General features: G+C 34.4%; 1 pseudogene; it reads right to left on the reverse strand.

Annotated features, from left to right (window-relative positions):
• Nucleotides 1–4,948: 4,948 nt before the first annotated feature.
• LOC127095192 (7-deoxyloganetin glucosyltransferase-like) lies at nt 4,949–5,752 on the reverse strand (annotated as a pseudogene).
• Nucleotides 5,753–6,193: the final 441 nt, after the last annotated feature.

Consider the following 6,193-nt stretch of genomic DNA (forward strand, 5'->3'; position numbering starts at 1 on the left):
ATATGCACGGTTACAACAAAGAATTGTGAGTATATTCAAATGCTATGAGCTTATACATTGTCACAATATGTTATAATTGATGGTCTTATAATCTAATTCAATGTGTAGCTAGCCGAGGAGAAAAGTGACGCAACATCTCTTCCGGAGCACGTATTATGGAAGGCTGCTCGGGTTGGGAAGGATGAGGCTGTCGTTGAAGCGGTCCAAAATGTTTATGACGAATGTGTAAGTATATGTAACATTATTTCTTTAATTATATCAAAAATTTTGTTAGACATATAATTCATTTTTAATCTCCTCTAATAATATTTCAGGAGACTTTATCCCAAACCTTACCTTCAACCGAGGTCCAGGATTGCAGGAGCGTACTTAGTCGAGTACTAAATGTTCCTGAGTATTCCGGTCGTGTGAGGGGTAAGGGTTTTGGTGTGACTCCGTCGTCATTTTATAAAAAACCAAAAACAAAAAATCCTACCAACAAAGAGGTGATGGAGACCTTGGCGGAGTTAAGGGCACAAGTACTCCAACTGCAAAACGAGAATGCAAGGTATAGAGAGGAAAGGTGCGCTTCCGAGGCAAAAGATACTAGTGACCGAGCTAGTATCAATTGTCAACCGAAATTTCCCGAGGTAATTATATATGTTATTATGAAATTAAAATAGCACTTTTTTACTTGACACATATACACGTGAACAATAACATTTATTATTGGTTTAGGGTATTTCACCTTGTCAGATGTATCTATCGTCACCAACTTATCGCATAGTTGGCAAGGGAAAAGTGCACAATACTTCGGGTGAATTACTTCACCATAATCCCCTCCCGGTGGGATATATGAAAGTTTCGGTTGACCTTGTATTAGATACGGACGCCCTTCTACCATTACCTGACGTTGTTTCAGAGACAACGTTGATGCGAGATGCAGTCGGATCCTTTGTTGGTTGGCCGTCAGATCTAATTTTCCCAGATGCCGAGGTATATATGTTCTAAATGATTATGAATATTTAGTATTCACATTTCAATTCAGCTACAATTATGATATTTAATCAATCCTTATTACATGGTAATGTTAGACTCCTACAAGACCCACACATAAAGCTGGTAAAGGGATTTCAAGACGCATCGAGTCGGTTGCATCTCAAAAAGAGGTACAAATATATATACCCATTTAATTATATACGCAACGATTCTGTTGCATCACAAAAAGTCATGATTTATTTTATATGAATTTTTAGGTTCCGGTCGAAAGTTGAAAAGCGCTGGTAAGGATATTCCAACGACGTCCGGGACAAAATCTCAAATTATGATGCGTCTTGAGAAAATGGTGGAAGAGTCCGATATTATGCACGGGGCCATTCGTAGTATAGATTTTGATGAAGGTGTTTTCGGAATTGCTCATTTCGAAATAATTGCAAAGGAGGACATGCAACAACTTTTTGAACACGACGAATTGGGCATCGCTGTCATTCATACATACATATGGTACTCCGATCAATCTATAATTTACTTAGTTGAACAATTTATTTACACATTTCAATGAGTAGTCTAATGTTTATTATGTTTCTATTTAAGGTATATGTATGTAACATTGATGCGGGGAACTGAATTGTGTAACCGTTTCAATTTTATTGCTGCTTCCCGTATCAACGCAACGTTAATAACGAAAAATCCAACATCCGTAAAGAATGATCTAGTCGATAGATTCATGGCGGCCGGCGATAATACTACACCCAGTTTGTATTTTTTACCGTTTAATTCTGGCAACGGGTTAGATTTTCTTTCTAATAATTTCATTCTAATCTATGTATATCTTTTACGTAGAAAATTTTCATTCATCTAAATTTTTGTTTTATTTTACAGTGGTCACTGGGTGTTGGTTGCTATGGATCTTTCGAGACTCATAGTGTATTATCTGGATTCGTTATCGGGTGATTGGAGTAAATATCCGAGTATGAAGAAGACCGTTGACGCGTAAGTGAAATTCCCCAAAATATTCGTGTGTATTTGTATATTTAATTATGTCTGTCAGATTGATCTCAATATACGTTTTTATTTTGTTAGGGCAATACTAAAATTTAGATCGAAAAAGAATTATCGTAATAGGAAGGACATTACCTGGGTCAGAGTTGAGGTGTATATTAAGTATCTTATTTTTGCTTAATTATAATAGTGTTTATTTTTTGCTTATAATAGTGTTTGTAAGAAATTAACTATATATATATTGTTTGTTTTTCTGTGTAGTGTCCTCAGCAAAACAATTCGGTCGATTGCGGATTTTTTGTATTGAGATTTATGAGAGATATCATTGCGTTGAATCGTATAGACATCCCAAAAATGGTATGGAATAATAACTTAGGGTTTATTTTAATATTATCGGATATTTCATCTAATTTGTTACTAAATCTTGAATATGTTTTATTCTCTTAATTGTAGTACTTTGACGAATACAAATCTTACTCAAGAGCTCATTTGGATGAAATGAAGGATGAATTGTGTCAATTCATTATTGATCAAAGAATCATATAGCTAGGTTGTATATTGTTGTACATATATGTATGGAATGTTGTTGTTGTATGTTGTTGTTGTATATATGTTGTATATTGTTGTTGTACTAGTTTTACTAAATCATGAATATGTTGTTGTATATTGTTGATCAAAGAATCATATATTAATGTTGTATATATGGAGGATTAATGTTGTATATAAATGGATTCATGTTGTATATATCAATGGATTAATGGTGTATAACATTGGATTAAAGGATGAAATGAATATGAATTTTACACTTTTGCAGCATGCGAACAGGTTCCCAATTAAATACCCACTGCTTTTCAAACAATTTTTTTTAAAATAACTAACACTTTAGAGGGCGCTTTCTGCAGGAAGCGCCCTCTAAACACTTTACATTGACAACTTTAGAGGGCGCTTTGTCCAGAAAGCGCCCTCTAAGGTGGCTTTACATTGACAACTTTAGAGGGCGCTTTATCCAGAAAGCGCCCTCTAAGGTGGCTATCTAAGGTGGCTTTACATGACAACTTTAGAGGGCGCTTTATCCAGAAAGCGCCCTCTAAGGTGGCCCTTTATGGACCACTCCAGAGGGCGCTTTTTTCTGAAAGCGCACTAGAATGTGGCCCTTAAAGGGCCACTTTAGACAGCGCTTTCTCCAGGAAAACAAAGCGCTGTCTTTACCTATGCCAGCGCCACTTTAGAGGGCGCTTAAAAGCGCTGTTATAGGCCAAAATAAGCGCCCTCTTTTCCCTTATTTGGCGTAGTGAGAGGAGGATAAAACCAAAACGCTCTCAAGATCGGACAAACATAAAAAAAAAAAAAACAAACATATTTTAAACAAAATCAGCCCTAATGCACAGAGGGATAAAAGAAAAGTGATAGGTATCAGTCAAGGCTAACTCTAATTAGTAAGGGTATTTGATCCTTTTGAGTTCTTTTTTTGGGTGTTCCTAATTTAAAAATATACATTAGAAATTGAATAATCATGAAAAAAATATTTATATTTTAATTTAAAAAATAGAATAAAATAAGAATCCCATTTAAAAAAAATCATAAACATAAGTTGTTGGGATACGAAGCGTGATCCTAAGGGATTCAAAGCGCGTCTCTAAGGGACGTTTCCCCTAGGTTGTTAGCTCAGCCAAAGGAATAGATGATTTTTACTACATACCCCAAAAAAAAGTTAATTGTAAGGAGTATCACTTACAGCTTCTCACCATTCACCATTTTTTTTAATTGTAATATAATATATTCTCAGTATGATTAGGAACATGTTTCTCAATATTATTCGTCAAGAGACGCAATAAAGCATTAAATTTTTTCTTTAGATGACAATATTGAGAAATTATTTACAACAGTAACAACAACAAAATCAATAACAACAAAAATAACACTAAATAGAGGTTAATTTAGGAAAGATATATGGATTTGCAAATGGAAAATGAAGTTTGTAGGCAAAAAGTTAAGTTAGGTTTAGAGTACAAGTGAAATAATGTGGTGCTTTATATACAAACTTAGGGCCATGTATTTTTAATTTTAATATAAAAAAAAGAATGAGTCATTTTAAGTATAAATAAATTACAAAATTGTCGATACTATCAAAACATGTTCCCGATAGACTTTATCCCTCAATTTTCCTAACAACCAAATAAATATATGATATATTTTTAATTAAAAATTAAATTAAATAAATGCGCTTTACGGAATAGATTTTATCTTAATTTCCTCCAAAGTCTTGTATAGTGAAAGAGTTTCTTTGGCACCCTTCTATTTTGAACTAGGTGAAGTGTAATACTGATGGTGTCTCTGTGGGAGTTTTGAGTGTTGCTGCTTGTGGTGGTATTTATAGGGACTATAATGGTAGTCAACTTGGTAGTTTCTCGATGAATATTAGGGTTAGGAATGCTCACGTGGCAGAGCTTACGGCTACTATGATGGCTATTGAGAGTGAAAGATAAAAGATGAAATCATCTTTGCTTAGAAACTGACTCGTAGTTGGTTGTTCTTGCGTTCAAAAAGCCTTCTTTGATTCCTTGAAGACTTCGAAACAGATGGGAGAACACTCTGCACCATACTAGATCCATTCATTTTTTGGCATCTCACATCTTTAGGAAAGATAATCATTGTGCAGACAAACTTGCTAATTTAGGTTTACATATACATGATTTTAGTTTGTGGGATGTAGTCTATAGAAACATTCTTATGGATTTTGCTAGGAACTCTATAGGTCTTACTTGTTATATAATTTGTCATTAAGGGATTTTGGTTTGGTCCCCTTATTTTTGTCTCTGTTTATACATCTTATTTTCTAATATATTTTGTGATGGCATTGGACCACTTAAAAAAGAGTAGTATGCACCTCTACTCTCACTAAATCCATAATTTTTTTTGACAAAGTCAAACAAAATCAAGAGGATATGAATGAATACAAAACCATATTTCATAGAATAAACACTTTATTATTTAATATTTTTAGGCAAGACTCCTTAATACTTTTGTCCAAGCTCATGTATTAACAACCATCTGGACTACTCTTCTTCTCTAACTCTTTGACTTTTTCCCTCATCTTTTTACCTTTATTTCCCAACATCAATTATTTGATCAACTTCTCCACCTCATCTTACTTCACATTCTTATCAATTTCGATTCCAATCTCCCATTTATTGTAAATCAATCTACAATTTGATGGTTGATCGGCGAAAAATGGCCAGCACAACATTGGCACTCCTGCACATATGCTTTCAGTAGTTGAGTTCCATCCATAATAATTCAAGAATCCACCAGTTGAAAGATGGATCAACACTTTCTCTTGTGAACACCAACATACTATTAGGCCTCTATCTGAAATTTCTTTCAAAAACTCTACAAACAAAACTACTGAGCCACCAATGACCAAATCACGCCTAATAATCCACAAAAGGGTTTCTTGCTGTTGGCGAAACCCAAGCAAAATACAACAGTTGCTCTGGAGTCATAACTGTAATGCTTCCAAAATTCACATAAACAATCGACTCGTGTTTCTTTGATTCAAGACAATCAAGACTATCATTATCTTTTATCCAAAGATTAGAACCTAAAATGGCAAGTGATTACACTCAGATTGATTTAATCAGGAAGGTTAAGGTCCAATAGCATACAAACAAGGGAACATAGAATACAAAGCAGTCATTTAATCACTCTTAATCTCATTACAAGTGTTCAAAAGAAGTAACCGAAGGGATGTGACCAGCAGTGGAAGATTCATGAAGTTTAGCAAGAAGTTCACCAAAGTATTGGTGGAAGTTGTTCATGATTGATTGACAAAGTGAAGGTATGTCTTGACTAACGTCACCATCACCATCCATTGGCGTTAAGGCATCTAGTATGGTCTCAAAGGTAAAGTCAAGGAAACCATCAAAGGCATTAGGACCTCTTGATTTGAGCAAGTGTTTCTGATTGTATTCAGTTTTTTTTCGATTTTGAAAAAATTTTCACAGAAAATTATCGGGACGATTTGCGTTCTAGGTCGGTTTCTTTAAGACGTTTCATCATACTGTCAATAATTATGCAATGCAGTCGAGTTTCAAAAACGTCTCCAGGATAAAACAACGTTTTCAATTTTACGATTATCACTTATATTGTAATAAATTGTTCGAAGAAATACATCTTCATATGATGTTGAAACCACTTGTAGTGTCCGAAAATA

The sequence above is a fragment of the Lathyrus oleraceus genome, chromosome 1 (genome assembly GCF_024323335.1).
Source record: "Lathyrus oleraceus cultivar Zhongwan6 chromosome 1, CAAS_Psat_ZW6_1.0, whole genome shotgun sequence".
Classification (NCBI taxonomy): domain Eukaryota; kingdom Viridiplantae; phylum Streptophyta; class Magnoliopsida; order Fabales; family Fabaceae; genus Lathyrus; species Lathyrus oleraceus.